The sequence below is a fragment of the Nerophis ophidion genome, linkage group LG06 (genome assembly GCF_033978795.1).
Source record: "Nerophis ophidion isolate RoL-2023_Sa linkage group LG06, RoL_Noph_v1.0, whole genome shotgun sequence".
NCBI classification, from domain to species: Eukaryota; Metazoa; Chordata; class Actinopteri; order Syngnathiformes; family Syngnathidae; genus Nerophis; species Nerophis ophidion.
The window spans coordinates 41,747,298-41,771,580 of NC_084616.1; the positions used below are offsets into that span (position 1 = coordinate 41,747,298).

General features: G+C 40.7%; 1 protein-coding gene across 4 annotated transcripts in view; it reads right to left on the reverse strand.

Moving 5' to 3' along the window:
- The window catches only part of kazna (kazrin, periplakin interacting protein a), a 519,865-nt gene that overhangs the window by 264,615 nt on the left and 230,967 nt on the right, over positions 1–24,283 (reverse strand). The window lies entirely within an intron of this gene.

The following is a 24,283-nucleotide window of genomic DNA, read 5'->3' on the forward strand; positions in this document are numbered from 1 at the left end:
ATTTGGTATGCTGCAATTTGAAAAGAGAAAGGTTAAACACAAATGTGTATTTCACAAATAAAACCCAATTTAGTAAACCAATTTATTTTTTAGCAGTTTTAACTGTTTCAGCGACATAGAATGGTAAATAAACATTCCACCAGTAACCTTCATTGTCTCACACTTAATTTTAATGGGATGGATGTGCTTGGTGCAGGGACATAAGCTTCTCAACATCAGGCTGGAACTCACTAAGAAGAAGTCGTAGATCCCCGCGGTCAGTAATTTTCAGTCGGTTTCTTTGCTTGGAAAGAAGCAAGGCGACTGCACTGAAGCCCCGTTCTACTAAATATGATGTTTCAGATATTCCACACTATATTGCCGACACTTCTTTTTTGTTTGCTGTAACCAAGGCCATACTTTATTCTGGAACAAAAAATAAAACCATGTAAAATACAGCATTTTATCGCATTTCATAAATAGGCCTACTTAAAGACAAAAATGACAACATTGAAGGTCCATCCATCCATCCATTTTCTACCGCTTATTCCCTTTCGGGGTCACGGGGGGCGCTTTACCCTCTCACGTATTCATTTTCTTCCATTTACTCACAGAAAATGATGGCGGACGTGATCTAAGGCACGCTACCCTCGCCACCCACACAATGACACACGCGCGAACACGCATATATGCACACACACACACACACACACACACACACACGCACGCACAGGTACAAACTCATGTACATTCGTAACAATATATATCAGTGAATGCACCACCCTAACCAGCTCAACACAACACGGCGCGTTCTGGCGAGTCCCCAATTTCATGTTGACTTGAACTCAAGATGATGTTGACCGCCAGAATGCGGTTTTTATTATAAGATAAAATTCTGAACATTACAAGCTTGAAATTACAAACCTGAGCTTTTGCTTTTGTAGTCCATGCTGTCTGATCTGACTGGGCCAGAGCGGCGTGTGGTAACCGGACCCTGATGCGTCGTCCACTGACTCGTCCTGCTGCACGTGTTGTGTACAAATCGTCAAACAAACATTCGAACTTCTGACTTCGACTTCGGACTGCCGCCCCCCTACCGCCCCCTTCTTCCTCACCGCCCCCCCAGATCTTTCCGCCGCCCACTTTGGGAACCACTGGTTTACAGGCACCGACAAAATTCCGTCACCGCTACTGGTTACCGATTGACGTGAAATCAGACAGTGCCATATTTCGATACCTTTGTTGCTCTTGCAGACTCAAACAAGCGCTCAATCGGCACTCATAGAGGCACTCAGTCGGACTGCCTTCGAGTAATGTTCAAACTTCCATGCCAACAAATTAAATCAAACATGCCAAATAGACGACACTCGAACATACAGCAAGTATCCACTTTTCGAAATGAGCTAGCCCAATGCTAATTTATATTATATTTGCCATAGACATGACACCGATTAGCATAAGCAATTTTACATGGCAATTTCAACACCTCCAAATCCTGTTATGAAAAAACTAAGATGCATGTTAGAATAAAACAGCTGGTGTGTAGTAAGTACAATACTTACAGTATAAACACTTTTTAAGGGCGCAAAAACAAGACTTGATTCAGCCTAATGGCAAAGATTGCTCCCTGACTGGACAACACACTGCCATATAACATCTATAATACTTGCAAATGGTACTCCAAAGTGTAAGAAAACCATAAATAACAACTGAACGCCACTGTTATCATAATTGTCTCACATTTAAATGCTAAATAACAAACATATACACATATTTTTAATAAACAAATTAACAGATGAACACACACAAAAAGAATGCTTGCTTACAGAATCGCTCTCCAGGAAAGACACACTGAAGAATAAAGGGTGTTTACGTTACGTACTGGAGGGCCACTTTGAAAACAAAATAATCCAAAATAACAAATGTTAACCACACATGCTTTGCGATGAAGGTTCGCTTCGGTCCTGCAAAAAGATGTGAGTATTGTATTGTGGGCGTAAGAAATCGTTTTAGATGCCAACTGAAAGAGGATGACTAACAAGAAATGCTTCTCCTCTGACATACAGTGCAGAAAATGCACACCCAAAATCTCTCCCTGGTGATTCCTTCATGTACAGTGCATGTGCTAAATGACATGTTACACGCTCACATCATTCATTGTAATGCACATTACACAGCTAATTACTACTTCCATTCTCATGTTCAGCCGTTTTACCCTGATTAATGATGCCGACATGGGTCGTTCCGTTACTGATGGGCGGCAATTCCTTCCTCACGTAAGATTTATTAGGAAAGTTACTGCACCGGGAGATGTGTTACTGTAGAAAGTGAGTCACTAAATTGAGGTCTTTCCCTCACGGGCTGTATTCGGGAGGTCTGCTTGGATCAATAGTGATATGGATAATAAGTGACAAATGAATGTCTGTTAAACCTGAGGAGGGTTATAATTTTTTTTGCCGTGTCAAAAATTGACAAAAATCACTTTTTTGGCAGCTTGAGCTAATTCATTGCTGATTCAGGACCGCATTGCGCCTTTCCTCTGTTGGTGCTGTGGTTGTTCCACGCTAAATGCTTCCCTGAGTGACATGGAGTTCAACTAAAAACCTGCAATCACAATTCATGAAATTCTACACGTCAATAAGTCTGCTTGGATTTTGACCGGACAAAAACTTTACTAATGGAAGTATGCGGTGCCGGAGATGATATCCCTGCCTGTAGAAACAAATATATGAATCATGCTACTCTGCATTGACATAAGCACCGAGTCAAGCAGAGTGTTTTTATTCATTCTATTGCTATTATTTTAACTGCGGGTGGATTCTAACATCAAACAAGAGGAGACATCAACACTTGGTTAAATATAGGTACTGAATGGGTGATTATCTTGGGCCATTTTTTAATGAATGGATTCATTATATATTTACCGTATTATTAACTTCTGGTATTTAAGCAGTAAAATTCATTGTATTTTATTGTATCATTGGTTTAGGATGGAAGGACTAAAATTCTTGAAATTTGATCCATCCAACAAATTTATTGTAAAAAATTTTTAAAATTTGGTCGAGGGTCAAAAGCCGACTGTATGTAAAGTAACACATATCCACATACATATCCACACTTATACATATATATATATATATACATATATATATATATATATATATATATATATATATATATATATACACACACACACATATGTATATACATACATATATATATATTAGAGATGCGCGGTTTGCGGTCACAACTGCGGAGTCCGTGGATAAACCGCGGGTCGGGCGGGTGACATGACGAAAAAATACATTTTAAATAGATTCGGGCGGGTGGCGGTTGAACCAATTCGGAAATATATATTGTAATAATCCCAGGAATGTAGGCTCATAAAACTTCTTTGTTTGTCTTGTCTTTATTGCACAAGATGTAATACAACCACACAACAGCTCTCTTTTCCCGGGACAACTCGAACTCTCACTTCCTGTCGACAACGTCACGTCCCTATCTCTCCCGGAAGTCCCGCCCCCCCAGCCAAAGTCATTGGCTAACACCCCGTAGCCAGCCGCTACATTATACATAGTTAAATGTTATGTTGAAGAGGTTCATTTAGCCTACTGACGTGTATTTATAAATGCTTGATTTATATAAGCTAGTAGGTAAAGTGTTGATAGTACAATCCATATAACACGTCACAGACAACGTCACACTAACATCACGTGACACCTCTGATGAAGGCTGCAGAGCAAGGTACAACACTTTACCGTACTAGCCTATAGAAATCAACCATTTATAAATAGTTAAATGTTGTTACCCACATACGAAAAACAAGCACTCTTTGAAACACTATGTGGGCATACTTTTATTTTGAAGTGTCTCGTTTGGTCTGTCGACGGATGTAAAGAAGCTACTTCCGGGTATGAGTACACATTTTTTTGATGCATGAGAAGGGAGAAAGAGAGCAACTGATTGTAACAAAGACCAAAAAGTGTCACAAGGACTTTAAGCGTTTAGGCTATAAGAGCCAGAAGATCACAATTTCCTCCTAAAAGAAGCATGCAGGCCAACAGGGTATTTATCTGTCATTTGTTGGTATTTTACTTGGTAAAATGTTTGATCCACATGCTGTGAATGTTATTATTTTTACGTTTGTAACGTGCTTTATTTATTACAATTTCCGCGCTGAATTTGAAGGGAAAGAAAGCCTTCAAATAAATCAGTTCAAGAAAGCCATTGTGTCCGTGCTATTTGGAGGGAGTTACACTTTCTAACCTCACTAATGCCTTGCATCGTCTATATTGGATATATAACAACGGGCGGGTGGCGGGCGGTTGTGGCTTTGATAAAACGTTGGTTCGGGTGGATGGCGGGTGGATGACCACTTTAGTGATGCGGTTGCGGATGATATAATTGCCTATGCGCGCATGTCTAATATATATGTATATACATACATGCATACATATATATGTATATACATACATGCATAAATACATGCACATATGTGTACATTTATACATACATGGGCAAGGCACTTCACCCTTGCTCCTGATGGGTCCTGGTGAGCGCTTTGCATGGCAGCTCCCGCTGTCAGTGTGTGTGTGTGAATGGGCGAATGTGGAAACATACTGTCAAAGCGCTTTGGGCTCCTTAAAAAGGAGTACAAATGCGCTATACAAGTACAAACCATTTACCATACATACGTATATACATACATACATACGTGTATACACACATGAATAAATATATACATCTATATGTTTGTATATACATCTATATGTATACATATAAATACAGATGTATATACTGTATACATACATATATACATACATACATAAACATATGTGCATACATACATGCATAAATATATACATCTATATGTTTGTATACACAGCTATATGTATGCATATACATATAGATGTTTATACTGTATAGATACATACATATACTGTACATGTATAGACAAACATACATACATATATATGAGTAGACATACAAACATATGTGTAGACCTCCATAAATATATATGTATAGACATACACAGGGTTTCCCACACATTCATTTATTTGTGGCGGCCCACCATGAAAGAATTACGGCCGCCACAAATAAAAAAATAAATAAAACATTTTTTAAAAAAATTGTTCTTTTTTTTTTGGGCGGCTTTTGACTCGCTTGACTGCTCATAAAAGCAATGGGACTCTGTCTATGAATGGAGCTTGTAGTTACATATTATATAAATATGTAAATATTATATAAATATGTATATAAATACGTACATAAAGTGTTGTAATTATATTCCAACTCCGCGTTCTTCTTGGTCATCGCCGCCGCCGCTGCATCCACCCAATCCCCCCACCCCCCACCCCCACACACACCGCCCGACCAAACCACCACAAATAGATGCCTGACCTGTGGGAAACACTGCATACATACATATATATGCGTATACATACATACATATGTATGTATGTATATATACTGCGATGAGATGGCGACTTGTCCAGGGTGTACAAAGCCTTACGCTCGATTGTAGCTGAGATAGGCAGCAGCGCCCCCCTCGACCCCAAAGGGAATAAGCGGTAAAAAATGGATGGATGGATAATCTGCATATCATTAATATAATTAAGAGTATGTGAAAGTTCAACTTCTACCATGTTTACCTCCGTGACAACCTCTTTAAAGTTTTGTAATCAATCAGAAACATCAAGCAGCTACACCCCTGAGATAAAATAAAGTGCTGTACTGCATTTCACTTGTATCACATTGAATTGAAAGTTGGTACCATTATGGGACTGGTGCTCATATAAGTATATTGTAAGTGCTAAATTATTTGCTACTATTACTACCAAGTTAACTGTCTGACAGTGTTCAGGCCCAAGCATAGTCCGCAGATGTCTGTGCGTAAGCAAAGCGGGTGTTGTCAAGGCACACTCATGTCAAAAAAAACCACTGCTCGCTTTGTATTTTTCCACATTGTCTGGCATTGAACCTGACACACATTTGCCACACTAGCATATCATAAAGTTAAAATCAGGCCAATTTATGAATTAAACATTTTCATGACTCACCTCTGAGACAATTTCCGACACAGTTGATGTGCAATGTCGATAACTGGCTGCAACATTTTGCTCGGAGCAGCTGATAGCGACTCCTACTCTCCAAGAATAGTCCCCTTCCTCCTCTCTAGTGACATTTGATGGCTGTACATACCACCGAACGTCTATGGAGCTAACCAAGGGCCATACGTTAAGGCTTCATGAACATGTAAAAACTTTGGAATTTTTAAAACTATTTTATTTTTCCAATAGGGTAATAGCAGCAATGTGGTATCCTTTTTGCTATCATAATTCCACGCCCTTCTTAGTTTATGGCCTTATACAAAATGTGGACCAAAAGTCTGGCTATGACAAAAAAAGGATTTGAATATGAAACAGAAAGATTTCAACCTGAAAACATATGTAACTGTAGAAAATACAATTTTAATATGAAAAAAAAACAATCTCAAGTATTAAAATATATGAAAGTGGAAAATAAAAATAAATGTATTCAAAAAGAATTACTTGAGTGAATTATTATTGTAGTTTACCTGAAAAATTGCTGGATAGTCTTATTCTTTATTTTGAATACACTGATGTATTTTTCAAAATTCAAAACACAACACTTTATTTTTCAGTTTTAAAAGTAACATTTCTCAACTGCAAATATTTTGGCTCTAATTTAGCACCATTACGATCTATTTAGTTCAATGCTTTGCAAAGGCAGCAAGCAGACCTTCCACTTCCTCCTGGTCAGTGTAGGGCGCCATAAGAGAAAAATTAAACAACGCAAAATTATCGTGAAAAACCCAGCGTCGCATTAAAAGTGCCCCTGACTGATAACTGCGGACATTTTGTACGGAGTCCTCCCCACTAGAGCACCTTGACGTTAGTATTTCACCTGCACAGGCGACAGTGAGCATGTACAAAACCCCAAGCCAGTGAAGTTGGCCCATTGTGTAAATCGTAAATAAAAACAGAATACAATGATTTGAAAATCTTCTTCAACTTGTATTCAACTGAATAGACTGTAAAGACAAAATACTTATTGTTCAAAAAGTTATTTTTGGAAAATATTAGCTCATTTGGAATTTGATAGCTGAAACATGTTTCGAAAAAGCTGGCACAAGTGGCAGAAAAGACAGAACGTAGAGAAATGCTCATCATACACTTACTTGGAACTTCCCACATTTGAACAGGCTACTTAGGAACAGGTGGGTGCCATGATTTGGTATAAAAGCAGCTGCTATGAAATTATTGGTCATTCACAAACAAGGATGGGGCGAGGGTCTCCACTTTGTGAACAAATGTGTGAGATAATTGTCGAACAGTTAAAGAACAACATTTCTCAACGAGCAATGGCAAGGAATTTAGGGATTTCACCATCTACGGTCCGTAATATCATCAAAAGGTTCGGAGAATCTGCAAAAATCACTGCATGTAAGCGATGATATTGCGGACCTTGAATCCCTCAGTTGGACATCAATGTGTGGATATCACCACATGGGCTCAGGAACACTTTAGAAAACCACTGACAGTAACAACAGTTCGGCGCTACACCTTTAAGTGCAAGTTAAAACTCTACTATGCCTAGCGAAAGCCATTTATCAACAGCACCCAGAAACGCTGCCAGCTTTGCTGGGCTCGAGCTCATCTAAGATGGACCGATACAAAGTGGAACGGTGTTCTGTGGTCTGACGAGTCCATATTTCCAATTGTTTTTGGAAACTGTGGACGTCGTGTCCTCCAGAACAAAGAGGAAAAGAACACTCCGAATTGTTCTAGGTGCAGAGTTTAAAAGCCTGCATCTGTGATGGTATGAGGTGTATTAGTGCCCAAGGCATGGGTAACTTGCACATCTGTGAAGGCACTATTAATGCTTTAAGGTACTTACAGGTTTTGGAGCAACTATGTTGCCATCCAAGCAACGTTATCATGGGTGCCCCTGTTTATTTCCGCAAGACAATGTCAATGTCACTACAATATCACTACACATGAAGTACACATTTGTGTACTTATGGACCAAGTACATCATTTAAAAAGATGATTCTTAGTTTGTATTTTAATTAGGGTCCAATAAGCCTAAATGGCAAAGAAAAATACAAACCCCGTTTCCATATGAGTTGGGAAATTGTGTTAGATGTAAATATAAACGGAATACAATGATTTGCAAATCCTTTTCGACCCATATTCAATTTAATGCATTACAAAGACAAGATATTTGTTGTTCAAACTCATAAACTTTTTTTTTTTTGCAAATAATAATTAACTTGGAATGTCATGGCTGCAACATGTACCAAAGTAGTTGGGAAAAGGCATGTTCACCACTGTGTTATATCACCTTTTCTTTTAACAACACTCAATTAACCTTTGGGAACTGAGGAAAATAATTGTTGAAGCTTTGAAAGTGGAATACTTTCCCATTCTTGTTTTATGTAGAGCTTCAGTCGTTCAACAGTCCGGGATCTCCGCTGTCGTATTTTACGCTTCATAATGCACCAGACATTTTGGATGTGAGACAGGTCTGGACTGCAGGCGGGCCAGGAAAGTACACACACTTTTTTTTTACGAAGCCACGCTGTTGTAACACGTGCTGAATGTGGCTTGGCATTGTCTTGCTGAAATAAGCAAGCAAAAAGATGGCGCTTAGATGACAGCATATGTTGTTCCAAAACCTGTATGTACTTTTCAGCATTAATGGTGCCTTCACAGATGTGTAAGTTACCCATGCCTTGGGCACTAATACACCCCTATACCATCACAGATGCTGGCTTTTGAACTTTGCGTTGATAACAGTCTGGATAGTTCGCTTCCCCTTTGGTCCGGAAAACACCATGTCAAATATTTCCAAAAACAATTTGAAAGGTGGACTCGTCAGACCACAGAACACTTTTCCACTTTGCATCAATCCATCTTAGATGATTTCGGGCCCCGAGAAGCCGGCTGCGTTTCTGTATGTTGTTAATAAATGGCTTTCGCTTTGCATAGTAGAGTTTTAACTTGCACTTACAGATGTAGCGTTGATTTGTATTTAGTGACAGTGGTTTTTTGAAGTGTTCCTGAGCCCATGTGGTGATATCCTTTAGAGATGTCGGTTTTTGATACAGTGCAGTCTGAGAGATGGAAGGTCACGGTCATTCAATGTTGGTTTCCGGATACGCCGCTTTTACGTGGAGTGATTTCTCCAGATTCTCTGAACCTTTGGATGATATCATGGACCGTAGATGTTGAAATGTCTAAATTTCTTGCAAATGCACCTTGAGAAACGTTGTTCTTAAACTGTTTGACAAATTTGCTCACACAGTTGTGGACAAAGGGGTGTACCTCGCCCCATCCTTTCTTGTGAAAGACTGAGCATTTTTTGGGTAGCTGTTTTCATACCCAATCATGGCACCCGCCTGTTCCCAATTAGCCTGCACACCTGTGGGATGTTCCAAATAAGTGTTTGATGAGCATTCCTCAACTTTATCAGTATTTATTGCCACCTTTCCCAACTACATTGTCACGAGTTGCTGGCATCAAATTCTAAAGTTAATGATTATTTGCACATAAAAAAAAAAGTTTATCAGTTTAAACATCAAATATGTTGTCTTTGTAGCATATTCAACTGAATATGGGTTGAAAATGATTTGAAAAATCATTGTATTCCGTTTATATTTACATCTAACACAATACCCCAACTCATATGGAAACGGGGTTTGTAAAAAAAAAAAGCATGTAAACAAACAGCTTGGGCCTTCAGAAGAATAAAAAAATCTAACATTTTCAAATAACGAACCAGACTCTATTTGAACACCAGAATTGTTTCAAGAGTGCAGCTTTGGCACTGACATTGAATAATATGTAATCAATACCCAGCCTTAACCTTGGTGACATCATCATTTTCGATATTCCTCACACTTATTAGTGATAAAGCAAAAATAGGCTCTGAAAAAACATTTTGCTGCACATTGGTGCTTGACTACTTAAAGAGAGCACCATCTAAATGTACCCTCATCCGTATGAATACAGAAAATTAGTGTTTTTATATCTTTTGTTGCACTTTGCAGAACAAAAGTAACCCTACAGGCTCAAACATCATTGGAGTAGGCTTTCCTCCGAGCGAGGTTCCGGCCGCTTCCGTTGTTGCGGTGCCAGGCAACTGCTTCCCTCAGGACCCTCGCTGTGACGGCTGTGTGCAATGGACCAGTGACCCTTAGTGTGCACCTCCCCTCCCAACCTAGCCCCTGATGATAAATTACCTAATCCACCAGGCCATGGCCGTTTCGAGCCTGCACCTCAGGGTGGTAAAAGTACAGATAGTGGAAAGAAAAGAGATAGCGAGAGGTAGGCATGGATGAAAAAAAAGAAACTGTCTTGACAAGAGAGTGGAAAGGCTACGGATGCCACATAAAAGTGGAAACAACAGCCATAATCAAGTGCCTCACAGGGAAGTGTGTAAGTGATGCTCCGTGAGGGACCTGTGAAAGCGCTTCGCTTTTTTTTTTTTTGGAGCAAGACTGAAAAACACCAAGCAAGACATCTTTACAGGGAGACAAGCCAGACTAATTGGCCATAAGTCACTGAACATTTACTAAATACTCATACCACTTTAAGGAATAATATATTACATTTATTCTAGCAAGTCTTCTAAAGAATTTTGCACAATAGCAAGTCTTCTAAAGAATTTTGCACAACCCATTCGGGAAACCACTATTTTTGTCCACGTATGGGGACCACAGTGCGAGCTACCTGAGCCAATAACTCTTAATTGCATTCGGGCAAATGAAATTACAATATCTCATGAGACCGGCTGTTAGAATTACACCGTGATAACCGAATTACAGATAACACATTTGAGCTCTAGTTAGAGAACCTCTTGTCTGTTGTAAGCTGCCAAAGGTGTGATTGCCAACGAGGCACGATATTAGTTTTACAGTTTTCTCGATTATTCCGTTTCAACTCCCCCAGCAGTAAGGGAATTTTCTGCAAAATATTGACTTTTCTGAACATGAAGTAGGGCTGGGCAATATGGCCTTTTATTAATATCTTGATATTTTTGGGTCATGTCACAATACACAATACATATCGCAATATTTTGCCTTAGCCTTGAATGAACATTTGATACATATAATCACAGCAGTATGATGATTCTATGTGTCTACAAAGTACATTAAAACATTCTTGTTCATACTGCATTAATAATATATGCTCATTTCAAACTTTCACGCGGAGAGGGATATCCCAACTAAGTCAATTTAGCAAAACTGTATTTATTAAACAGTTATTAAACAAACATTCATGTCATTTCCAAAACAGAAAGTGCAAGATTGTCAGAGACATTTTAAAACAAGTTATTAGTGCACTTTTGTGCATGATGTCGGGGCGGTATAGCTCGGTTGGTAGAGCGGCCGTGCCAGCAACTTGAAGGTTGCAGGTTCGATCCCCGCTTCCGCCATCCTAGTCACTGCCATTGTGTCCTTGGGCAAAACACTTTACCCACCTTCTCTCAGTGCCACCCACACTGGTTTAAATGTAAAAATTAGATATTGGGTTTCACTATGTAAAGCGCTTTGAGTCATTGGAGAAAAAGCGCTATATAAATATAATTCGCTTCACACTTCACTTCACTAAGATGACATATCAAAACAACACTAAAGTGCACTTTTTGTACAGAATGCCACTACAATAGTTTAAAACAAATAAAGTGCACTTTTGTGCATGATGTCACAAGATATTTCAAAATGAGCTGCATAATGGGAAATCAACTGCGATGAGGTGGCGACTTGTCCAGGGTGTACCCGCCTTCTGCCTGATTGTAGCTGAGATAGGCACCAGCGACCCCCGGGACCACAAAGGGAATAAGCGGTAGAAAAATGGATGGATGGAATAGGAAATCAAATCCTCTGTTCTGTGGTAGGTTCCTGCAGACGTTAACTCCTGTTGTTGATTTTTTTTTCGTACGGTGTTGATGTGGAAATGGTTGCTTCAGGATTTTGTTGGCGTTGACATGCAGTTTCAAGCACTCTTCATTCTCTAGCGGGGGACTTTTCAAATGATGCTACAAATTAGCAGTGGTGCTGCTAATTGTAACAATGCTTTTGCCGCTTAATTGTTCAACATATTCCCGCTTGTAGCCAAACCACCGCCAGACGCCATGCTGTTTTTCTTGGGGATTAATTATTCCTTCATTTGTTACCAGATTCGCACCTTCTCTCTCTCGTATTATCACTCACAATGTACCGTTAGCATCACAGCTTATGTTACCCATGTAGCTACCTCTCTGCTCGGGGAAGGCGTGTGACGTTGCACGTGTGACGTATGTAGGAAGGTGCGCTTGTTTATGTCTCTGTGAGAAGGAGAGACAAGAAAGAGTGGGAAACGTATGCAGTGTAATGCCCGCAGCTAAAAGCAACTGTGTGAGAACATATCCTCAAATATTACGATGTAGTCATTTTCTATATCGCACGGACACAAACCCGCGATATATCGAATATATCGATATATCGCCCAGCCCTAAGTAGAATTATCCATTTAAAATATTTAAAGTCACAACACAGCTTTCACACACACTAAAACATATGTCATTTTAACATGAAAACTTAAATGGATACTCAATGGTTATTCATGGGCTGCAAAAATAATCAAATCCTAATCATGATCACGATTTTGGCTTCCACTGTTAGATGCACGCCTCGTCCGCAGGCATTAACAGACTTTTCCTGGGCCGCCGCAGCCGGTTGCCTTGTGTGTGTTAATAACCGCTGCCCGGATCATGTTCTGTTTGGTTTTTGGACTCCCTCAGTTCCTGTTTTTGTGCACCCATGGGTTTGTTTTCTGTTTCCATGGGTGCTAATTGTCTTCACCTGTCTCTGATTGGTGTTCGGGACACTCACCTGTTTCCCGAGCACTAAACAGAGCACTATTTTTATCCCGGCAAGAAATCTGCGTTGAAAGAACTCCGGCTTATTAGTGATTTCCAGAGCCCAAAAATAGTCTGCGGGCTATAAAGTGTTTTCTATTTGTGCTCCAGTACTCTGGAATGCCCTCCCGGTAACAGTTAGAGATGCTATCTCAGTAGAAGCATTTGAGTCCCATTTTAAAACTTATCTTTTATACTCTAGCCTTTAAATAGACCCCGTTTTAGACCAGTTGATCTGCCGTTTCTTTTCTGCTCTGCCCCCTTCTCCTTCATGGAGGGGGGAGGGGGGAGGGGGGGTGTCGGAAGTAACGGTAGCATGTGCAGGAGTGTTAATAGCATGGTGGATGTCCAGTTGTGCCCTGTGAAAATTATAAATAAAGTGACCAAGTTGTAACTAATTGACGGCCTCATCATTCCGATCAAAGAGCGCCGGTTACGGACTCATTACCCGGTAAATTAAAGGGTGTTACCCCCGACAAAACATCGGCCCTGGAGGGAATGTATAACCTGCGCTCCTTACTAGAGCCCAAAAACCTCCATATTGCGCTTCACCACCCTCTTTATTAGCCAGACTTGTTGTGATCCGCTGCTCGGATCTTTACGTATTCTTGTTTGTTTCTTTTTCTGTATCACATTTTGTAGTTCGACCTCCTTAGTTCCTGTTTAGTCTGTCACCATGGTTTCATATTGTTTTCACCTGCTACTCACAGTCCCTGCACACCTGTTTTACTAATCACCATCCTTATTTAAGCTCGCCCCTTTTGATATCCTTTGCACACTGATGTCGGTTTTTGATGCAGTACCGCCTGAGGGGTCAAAGGTCCTTAATATCATCGCTTACGTGCAATGATTTCTCCAGATTCTCTGAACCTTTGATGATTTTATGGACCGTAGATGGTAAAATCTCTAAATTCCTTGCAATAGCTCGTTGAGAAATGTTGTTCTAAAACTGTTCGACAATTTGCTTACAAAGTGGTGACCCTCACCCCATTCTTGTTTGTGAATTACTTAGCATTTCATGGAAGATGCTTTTATACCCAATCATGGCACCCACCTGTTCCCAATTAGCCTGCACACCTGTGGGATTTTCCAAATAAGTGTTTGATGAGCATTCCTCAACTTAATTTGTATTTATTGCCACCTTTCCCAACTTCTTTGTCACGTGTTGCTGGCATCAAATTCTAAAGTTAATGATTATTTGCAAAAAAAAAAATGTTTATCAGTTTGAACATCAAATGTTTTTGTAGCATATTCAACTGAATATGGGTTGAAAATGATTTGCAATTCATTGTATTCCGTTTATATTTACATCTAACACAAATTCCCACCTCATATGGAAACGGGGTTTGTAGAAATGGCAACAGCGGAGGATGAATGTCCCAAAACAAGAAGATAGAGAAAAAGAAGATGCTTATCAACTATGGTGGACTACAAGCACGCATGTTTTCAGGACTTATGCAGATGGTAAATGGGCTGTACTTGTATAGCACTTTTCTACCCCCTTTTAAGGAGCACAAAGCGCTTTGGCACTATTTCCACATTCGCCCATTCACACAATTCACACACTGACGGCGGGAGCTGCCATGCAAGGCGCTCACCAGGGCCCATCAGGAGCAAGGGTGAAGTGTCTTGCCGAAGGACACAACGGACGTGACTAGGTTGGTAGGAGGTGGGGATTGAACTCTACCAACTTCGCCACGCCGTCCTAAATACACTTCAGCAAGTACCAGAAGGAAAGAAAAATTGGGTTTTGCATAATATTGCGAAACAAAATGCAAGATAATGTCTGCTTGGGGCGGTATAGTTCGGTTGGTAGAGTGGCCGTGCCAGCAACTTGAGGATTCCAGGTTCCATTCTCGCTTCCGCCATCCGAGTCACTGCTGTTGTGTCCTCTGGCAAGACACTTTACCCACCTGCTCCCAGTGCCACCCACACTGGTTTAAATGTAACTTAGATATTGGGTTTCACTATGTAAAGTGCTTTGAGTCACTAGAAAAAAGCGATAAATAAATAGAATTCACTTCACTTCACAATTCACTAATAGGAACTGCTAGGGTGGCGCTAATGAGCGTGGCTCGATAGCTGCGGGTTGCTGACCCCTGCACTAAATACACAAAAAAAAATTGTAACTGCCAAGAGGAGGAAAGACAACATTTCAACAAAAACTAGCTGCAACGTTTTGTTTGAAATTTGCAAAAATAAACACTCCAGCTTATACACTGCATTTTTTTTCCCTCCAAACTGGCATAACGGTCATTTCGAGGCCATATCACCTATGCGTCTAATTTTGTCGCAATGAGAAGTCGGGTGTTGAAGAGAGCCCAATGACTTTTTCACATAACTCCACCACTGAACATAAACCTGGCGGGCATCATTTCGACTGAAAGCAGCCGAGCGGTTGCGAAGGACGATGACATCAGCGCTCTCGGAGGAACGCCTGTCGTCACTCGCTCTGGCCCGCAAGCACTGCTATGGTAACAACAGCACGAGTGTGAGAGTCAAAGGGGACACAGGAAAGAACAGATAACAACACAAAGCCGTGGGCCAACAACGTCTACATTTTCCAGCTGTGTCACGCCTAGGAAGGCACGGGCAGGCAGAGGTGAGGAGAGGAGGAAGCAGGGCGGACCTTGACCAGTGTCGCCTGATCTTTGAGCTTTTCTGCACAGACAGCCAGCATGCTGCAGCAGCTGACTGCTATGGAAACAGTGTGTGTGTGTGTGTGTGTGTGTGCGTGTGTGTGTTCTTGTATTTCTACCCTTCTTGAGACATTAACAAGGAAAAATACCTTCCATTTGAGGACCGGTGAACAAGTTAGAACCGACATCATGGTCCCAATACGGAAAAAAGATTGCATCCAATAGAAAATGTCTCATTTGCACCCCTGGTGGTGAAACCTATAAAAATGACGGTGGTCCTAAAAACGAGGGACTTTTCAAATTGACTATGTGTCGGTTTTAAAAGTGCCGCTCCTCTGGTCAACATATGAAACAAGTGTGTGTAAAAAAATTTAAGTGCTCCCCCTCTGGCCAACATCTGTAATAAGTGTGTGTAAGAAAATGAAATCCGGCCCCTTTAGCCAAAATAAAAATGAAAATAATGTATATGGACAAATACTGTAATAACTTGAAGTAAATAAAGAGGATGAAAAAACAATTACAAATTAAAAAAATTATAATAATAATTAAGTGTTGGCCCTGTGAGGAGGTGGTGACTTGTCCAGGGTGTACCCCGCCTTCCGCCCGATTGTAGCTGAGATAGATAGAAAGATAATGAGATATTATTACGTAGAAAGCTGGAACGCAAATGGCGCACGACTAAACTTGAGGTGCACCGTCAAGCATGGAGTGATGGTTTAATAACTTATAAACGCATGCTTACCTTAGCTAAAGCTAAATATTACTCAAATCTCATCCACCGTAATAAAAACGATCTTAAATTTTTTAGTACGGTAGCATCGCTAACCCAACAAGGGACCCCTTCCAGTAGCTCCACCCACTCAGCTGATGACTTTATGCAATTCTTTAATAAGAAAATTGAAGTCATTAGAAAGGAGATTAAACACAATGCGTCCCAGCTACAACTGGGTTCTATTAACACTGACACGATTGTATATACGGCGGATACTGCCCTCCAAAATAGTTTCTCTCGTTTTGAGGAAGTAACATTAGAGGAATTGTTACAACGTGTAAATGGAATAAAACAAACAACATGTTTACTTGACCCTCTTCCTGGGAAACTTATCAAGGAGCTCTTTGTATTATTAGGTCCATCAGTGCTAAATATTATAAACTTATCACTTTCCTTGGGCACTGTTCCCCTAGCATTCAAAAAAGCGGTTATTCATCCTCTTCTTAAAAGACCTAACCTTGATCCTGACCTCATGGTAAACTACCGACCGGTGTCTCACCTTCCCTTTGTTTCAAAAATCCTCGAAAAAATTGTTGCGGAGGAGTTAAATGAACACTTAGCGTCTAACAATCTATGTGAAACCTTTCAATCCGGTTTCAGGGCAAATCACTCCACGGAGACAGCCCTCGCAAAAATGACTAATGATCTATTGCTAACGATGGATTCTGATGCGTCATCTATGTTGCTGCTCCTCGATCTTAGCGCTGCTTTCGATACCGTCGGTCATAATATTTTATTAGAACGTATCAAAACACGAATTGGTATGTAAGACTTAGCCCTGTCTTGGTTTAACTCTTATCTTACTTATAGGATGCAGTGCGTCTCCAATAACAATGTGACCTTGGACTATGTTAAGGTAACGTGTGGAGTTCCCCAGGGTTCGGTCCTTGGCCCTGCACTCTTCAGCATCTACATGCTGCCGCTAGGTGACATCATACGCAAATACGGTGGTAGCTTTCACTGTTATGCTGATGACATCCAACTCTACATGAACCTAAAGCTGACCAACACGCCAGATTGTAGTCAGCTGGAGGCGTGTCTTAATGAAATTAAACAATGGATGTCCGCTAACTTCTTGCAACTCAACGCCAAAAAAAAGGAAATGCTGATTATCGGTCCTGATAGACACCGACCTCTATTTAATAATACAACTCTAACATTTGACAACCAAACAATTAAACAAGGCGACACGGTAAAGAATCTGGGTATTATCTTCGACCCAACTCTCTCCTTTGAGTCACACATTAAAAGCGTTACTGAAAACGGCCTTCTTTCATCTCCGTAATATCGCTAAAATTCGCTCCATTCTGTCCACTAAAGACGCTGAGATCATTATCCATGCGTTTGTTACGTCTCGCCTCGATTACTGTAACATATTATTTTCGGGTCTCCCCATGTCTAGCATTAAAAGATTACAGTTGGTAGAAAATGCGGCTGCTAGACTTTTGACAAGGACAAGAAAGTTTGATCACATTACGCCTGTACTGGCTCACCTGCACTGGCTTCCTGTGCACTTAAGATGTGACTTTAAGGTTTTACTACTTACGTATAAAATACTACACGGTCTAGCTCCATCCTATCTTGCCGATTGTATTGTACCATATGTCCCGGCAAGAAATCTGCATTCAAAGGACTCTGGCTTATTAGTGATTCCCAAAGCCCAAAAAAAGTCTGTGGGCTATAGAGCGTTTTCATTTCGGGCTCCAGTACTCTGGAAGGCCCTCCCGGTAACAGTTCGAGATGCCACCTCAGTAGAAGCATTTAAGTCTCACCTTGAAACTCATTTGTATACTCTAGACTTTAAATAGACTCCCTTTTTAGACCAGTTGATGTGCCGTTTCTTTTCTTTTTCTCCTATGTCCCACTCTCCCTTGTGGAGGGGGTCCGGTCCGATCCGGTGGCCATGTACTGCTTGCCTGTGTATCGGCTGGGGACATCTCTGCGCTGCTGATCCGCCTCCGCTTGGGATGGTTTCCTGCTGGCTCCGCTGTGAGCGGGACTCTCGCTGCTGTGTTGGATCCGCTTTGGACTGGACTCTCGCGACTGTGTTGGATCCAATATGGATTGAACTTTCACAGTATCATGTTAGACTTGCTCGACATCCATTGCTTTCGTCCTCTCCAAGGTTCTCATAGTCATCATTGTCACCGACGTCCCACTGGGTGTGAGTTTTCCTTGCCCTTATGTGGGCCTACCGAGGATGTGGTAGTGGTTTGTGTTGTGGTTTGTGCAGCCCTTTGAGACACTAGTGATTTAGGGCTATATAAGTAAACATTAATTGATTGATTGATAGGCGCCAGCGCCCCCCGCGACCCCGAAAGGGAATAAGCGGTAGCAAATGGATGGATGGATGAAGTAAAAGCAGTCTTTTTCTCACAATGCCTCCACTTTTTTCTCATAAAATTAAGAACAATTTCTCATACTCTTTCTGTTTTTGTAATATTGCAATATTTTCTTGTAAAATTACTTTTTTATGAAAAATGGTGACATTTGTCATAGAAAATTCTGACTTGTCACCAAATCGCCAATTTTTTTGTTGTTCTTGTAAAATTGTGAAATTTTTGAGTAAAATGAAGACTTTTTTGCAAAGTAAAAATTCAGATTATGCTAATGAAATGCAATACAATTGCAAATGCAACGAAATATTGGTCTTATCTGTCCTGTAAATATCAAATTTTAAGGACAATAAAAAGGAAGTCTAAATTATTATGATATTGCCAACATTTCAAAGTTGTCTTATATAATTGTGACTGTTTTCAAGTAAAATTATGACTCTTTTCATAAAATTGACAAAATTGTAAGTTTTTTCTGGTAAATTAAGTACAATTCCACCATCTATCATAATATTGCACAAACGTTCAGTTTTTCTTGTAACATTTTTCACCTGCGTTGAGTAAATTTACGACTTGTATAATAATTTTAGAGGTAGGCATTTTTCGGAGGTCTCAAGAAGGTAACAAATACAAGAATGTGTGTGTGTGTGTGTGTGTGTGTGTGTGTGTGTGTGTGTGTGTGTGTGTGTGTGTGTGTGTGCGCCAGGATTTGAAAGGCTTTGGTAACCCATGCATGCTTATGTCACCAACCATGTGTAAATACTCACATCTGTCAGCTATATCCGTCCAACTGGGTACATGAAGGTAGGAAAGGGACAGCATTCTACAGACTGGGCAGCTATTCAAGAACTCTCAGTAACAGTAACCCACGGCAACCCAACGATTCCCCCCCCCCCCCCGCCCCCCCCCCCCCCCCCCCACGCCTCTCCCTACTCTTTTAGGGCAGTGTTTTTCAACCTTTTTCAAACCAGGGCACAGTTTTTACGTTGAAAAAATCCGTAGGCACGCCACCAGTAGAAATCATTATTAAACGGAACTCAGCTGGCAGTAAAAAGTCATCGCAATTGTTGGATATGACTTTAAATCAGAACCAAGCATGCATCACTATAGCTCTTGTCTCAAAGTATGTGTACTGTCACCACCTGTCACATCACGCCCTGACTTTGTTTGCTGTTTTCCTGTGTAGTGTTTTAGTTCTTGTCTTGCGCTCCTATTGTGGAGGCGTTTTCTCTTTTTTTGGTATTTTCCTGTAGAAGTTTGGTGTCTTCCTTTGAGCGATATTTCACAAAACTACTTTTTTTTAGCAATCAAGAATATTTCAGTTGTTTTTATTAATTCTCTGTGGGGACATTGTTGATTGTCATGTCATGTCCGGATGTACTTTGTGGAAGCATCTTTGCACCAAAGTAAGTCGTTGCTGTCGTCCAGCATTCTGTTTTTGTTTACTTTGCAGCCAGTTCTGTTTTAGTTTTGTTCTGCATAGCTTTCCCTAAGCTTCAATGCCTTCTCTTAGAGGCACTCACCTTTTGTTTATTTTTAGTTTAAGCATTAGACACCTTTTTACCTACAGTATGCCTCCCGCTGTTTCCGACATCTACAAAACTGATATGGAAGAGAATTACACGGTTACTCTGACGATCTCGAGACCAGTGTTTTTCAACCTTCTTTGAGCCGAGGCACATTGTTTGCTTTGAAAAAATGCAGAGGCACACCACCAACAGAAACCATTAAAAAATGAAACTCAGCTGATATCAAAAAGTCGTTGTCGCAATTTTTGGATATGACTTTAAACCACAACCAAGCATGCATCACTACAGCTCTTGTCTCAAAGTAGGTGTACTGTCCAGACTTGCCACATCACACCCTGACTTATTTGGAGTTTTTTTTGCTGTTTTCCTGTGTGTGGTGTTTTAGTTCTTGTTTTGCGCTCCTATTTTGGAGGCTTTTTCTCGTTTTTTGGTATTTTACTTTTGCAGTTTGGTGTCTTCCTTTGAGCAATATTTCCCACATCTACTTGGTTTTAGCAATCAATAGCAATTGTTGATTGTCATGTCATGTCCGGATGTACATTGTGGACGCCGTCTTTGCTCCACAGTAAGTCTTTGCTGTCGTCCAGCATTCTGTTTTTATTTACTTTGCAGCCAGTTCCATTTTAGTTTTGTTCTGCATAGCCTTCCCTAAGCTTCAATGCCTTCTCTTAGAGGCATTCAGCTTTTGTTTATTTTTAGTTTAAGCATTAACCACCTTTTTACCTACAGTATGCCCCCCGCTGTTTCCGACATCTACAAAGCAATTAGCTACCGGCTGCCACCTACTGATATGGAAGAGTATTACACGGTTACTCTGCATAGCTCGAGACCAGTGTGTTTCAACCTTTTTTGAGCCGAGGCACATTTTTTGCTTTGAAAAAATGCAGAGGCACACCACCAGCAGAAATCATTAAAAAACGAAACTCAGCTGACAGTAAAAAGTTGTTGTCGCAATTTTTGGATATGACTTTAAAGCAGAACCAAGCATGCATCACTACAGCTCTTGTCTCAAAGTAGGTGTACTGTCCAGACCTGGAGTTTTTTTGCTGTTTTCCTGTGTGTGGTGTTTTAGTTCTTGTCTTGCGCTCCTATATTGGAGGCTTTTTCTCGTTTTTTTGTATTTTCCTGTCGCAGTTTGGTGTCTTTCTTTGAGCTATATTTCCCGCATCTACTTGGTTTTAGCAATTAATAGCAATTGTTGATTGTCATGTGATGTTTGGGTGTACATTGTGGACGCCGTCTTTGCTCCACTGTAAGTCTTTGCTGTCGTCCAGCATTCTGTTTTTGTTTACTTTGCAGCCAGTTCCGTTTTAGTTTTGTTCTGCATAGCCTTCCCTAAGCTTCAATGCCTTCTCTTAGAGGCACTCACCTTTTGTTCATTTTTAGTTTAAGCATTAGACACCTTCTTACCTACAGTATGCCTCCCGCCGTTTCTGACATCTACAAAGCACTTAGCTACCGGCTGCCACCTACTGATATGGAAGAGTATTACACGGTTACTCTGCCGAGCTCGAGACCAGTGTTTTTCAACCTTTTTTGAGCCGAGGCACATTTTTTGCTTTGAAAAAATGCAGAGGCACACCACCAGCAGAAACCATTAAAAAACGAAACTCAGCCGACAGTAAAAAGTTGTTGTCGCAATTTTTGGATATTACTTTAAACCAGAACCAAGCATGCATCACTACAGCTCTTGTCTCAAAGTAGGTGTACTATCCAAACTTGCCACATCACACCCTGACTTATTTGGAGTTGTTTTGCTGTTTTCCTGTGTGTGGTGTTTTAGTTCTTGTCTTGCGCTCCTATTTTGGAGGCTTTTTCTCGTTTTTTTGTATTTTCCTGTCGCAGTTTGGTGTATTTCTTTGAGCGATATTTCCCGCATCTACTTGGTTTTAGCAATCAATAGCAATTGTTGATTGTCATGTCATGTTCGGGTGTACATTGTGGACGCCGTCTTTGCTCCACAGTAAGTCTTTGCTGTCGTCCAGCATTCTGTTTTCGTTTACTTTGCAGCTAGTTCCCTTTTAGTTTTGTTCTGCATAGCCTTCCCTAAGCTTCAATGCTGTCTCCTAGAGGCAGTGGTTCTCAACCTTTTTTCAGTGATGTACCCCCGTGAACATTTTTTTAATTCAAGTACCCCCTAATCAGAGCAAATAATTTTCGATTAAAAAAGAGATAAAGAAGTAAAATACAGCACTATGTCATCATATCTTTTCCAAGTTGACGCAGCTGTAGTGGCTGCTGTTGACAGGAGCTCTGTGCTTTTGTGTCATCCGTTTGTGTTTCCCTCTTGTTTTCATGTGTTATTATATTTTCTTGCCTTTTGGTCCGCGACCCTTTGGGACTGTGTGACAAGGGGTGGCACTTTCGTGACCTCTGTGGTGCTTTTTTGTGGACTTCTGGATCTGCCTCCCGGGAGACTTTCGGCCATGGAGACCAGCTGCTGGGTGTCTGCCACACCGGAGTCGGTTTGGAGGGACTGGAGGGGATGCGGATGAGGGGACAGGGCTGCGGAGCTAGCACTGAGCACAGGGACGGAGAGGTTTCGCGGTGTCTTGGCTGGGTGAGCAGGTGTCGGACACCTCAGTCACCTTGGACGTATCCTCGCTCATCCATGCGGACTGGACACTGGCCGAGAGTGGAGTCGGCTGTCTTGGTTGCTTTGTTGGGTCTGCTCCTGTCTCTGGCCATGCTCCCTCCACCCCAGCGGACGATGGCGTGGAACACCGCAGAGGCCACCACAGTGGATATGTTTATTTTACTTTTTATTCATAGCTGTATGTAGAAGTGTCTGGTTGTATCCGCTGCTTTAATGTTTTTAATGTCCTCTGTGTTCTTTGATGTTCGATGTTTCCCTCTTACACACATGTAAGAGGGTTGTGTTCTATGGCTATGAGTTGTTTTTTTCCCTTGGCCTCAGTCTGCACCCCCTCTCCAGGGCCCAGGCTAAGACCGATGTTTTTATTTTATTTTAATCTTCTATTTTTTTCTCCTTTTCCCCCCACCTTGTTTCCCTGTATCTCATCTTTTTTGTAAGGGGCGCTGGAAGCCTGCAGACCCGTCAGCTATCCAGTTCTGTTTCCCTGTAATGTTTGTCTGATCTTGAATGGGATTGTGCTGAAAATTTTAATTTTTCTGAAGGAACTCTCCTGACGGAATAAATAAAGTACTATCTAATCTAATCCATCTAATCTAATCTAATCAGTTTTTGATTTATTAAATTGTATAACAGTGCGAAATATTGATCATTTATAGTGGTCTTTCTTGAACTATTTGGAAAAAAAGATATACAAATGACTAAAACCTTTTTGAAAAATAAACAAGTGATTCAAATATAAATAAAGATTTCTACACATAGAAGTAATCATCAACTTAAAGTGCCCTCTTTGGGGATTTTAATAGAGCTCAATCTGGATTCATGAACTTCATTCTAAACATTTCTTCGCAAAAAAAATTAATCTTTAACATCAATATTTATGGAACATGTCAAACTATCCAGCTGTCAACACTGAATAATGCATTGTTGCATTTCTTTTCACAGTTTATGAACTTACATTCATACTTTGTTGAAGTATTATTCAATAAATATATTTATAAATGATTTTTGGATTGTTGCTATTTTTAGAATATTTTAAAAAAATCTCACGTACCCCTTGGCATACCTTCAAGTAACCCCAGGGGTACACGTACCCCCATTTGAGAACCACTGTCTTAGGGGCACTCACCTTTTGTTTTTTGTTTGGACAGCATTAGACACCTTTTTACCTGCACCCTGCCTCCATCTGGTTCCGACATCTACAAAGCAATTAGCTACCGGCTGCCACCTACTGATATGGAAGAGTATTACACGGTTACTCTGCTGAGCTCTAGACAGCACCGACACTCAACAACAACACATCATTTGCAAACTATAATTACTGGTTTGCAAAAAAATATTTTTAACCCAAATATGTGAAATTAGAAAATCTCACTGCTTTAGCACTGGTCAGTTTGCAGGCACCAGTGCCAGAAGACAAAAAGAGGTTGTAACTTTACCCACACTAACCAAAGTGCAATGCAACCCCCGCCCTCCTCCTTAAGGTTCACAAGGTTAACTATTCAACATAG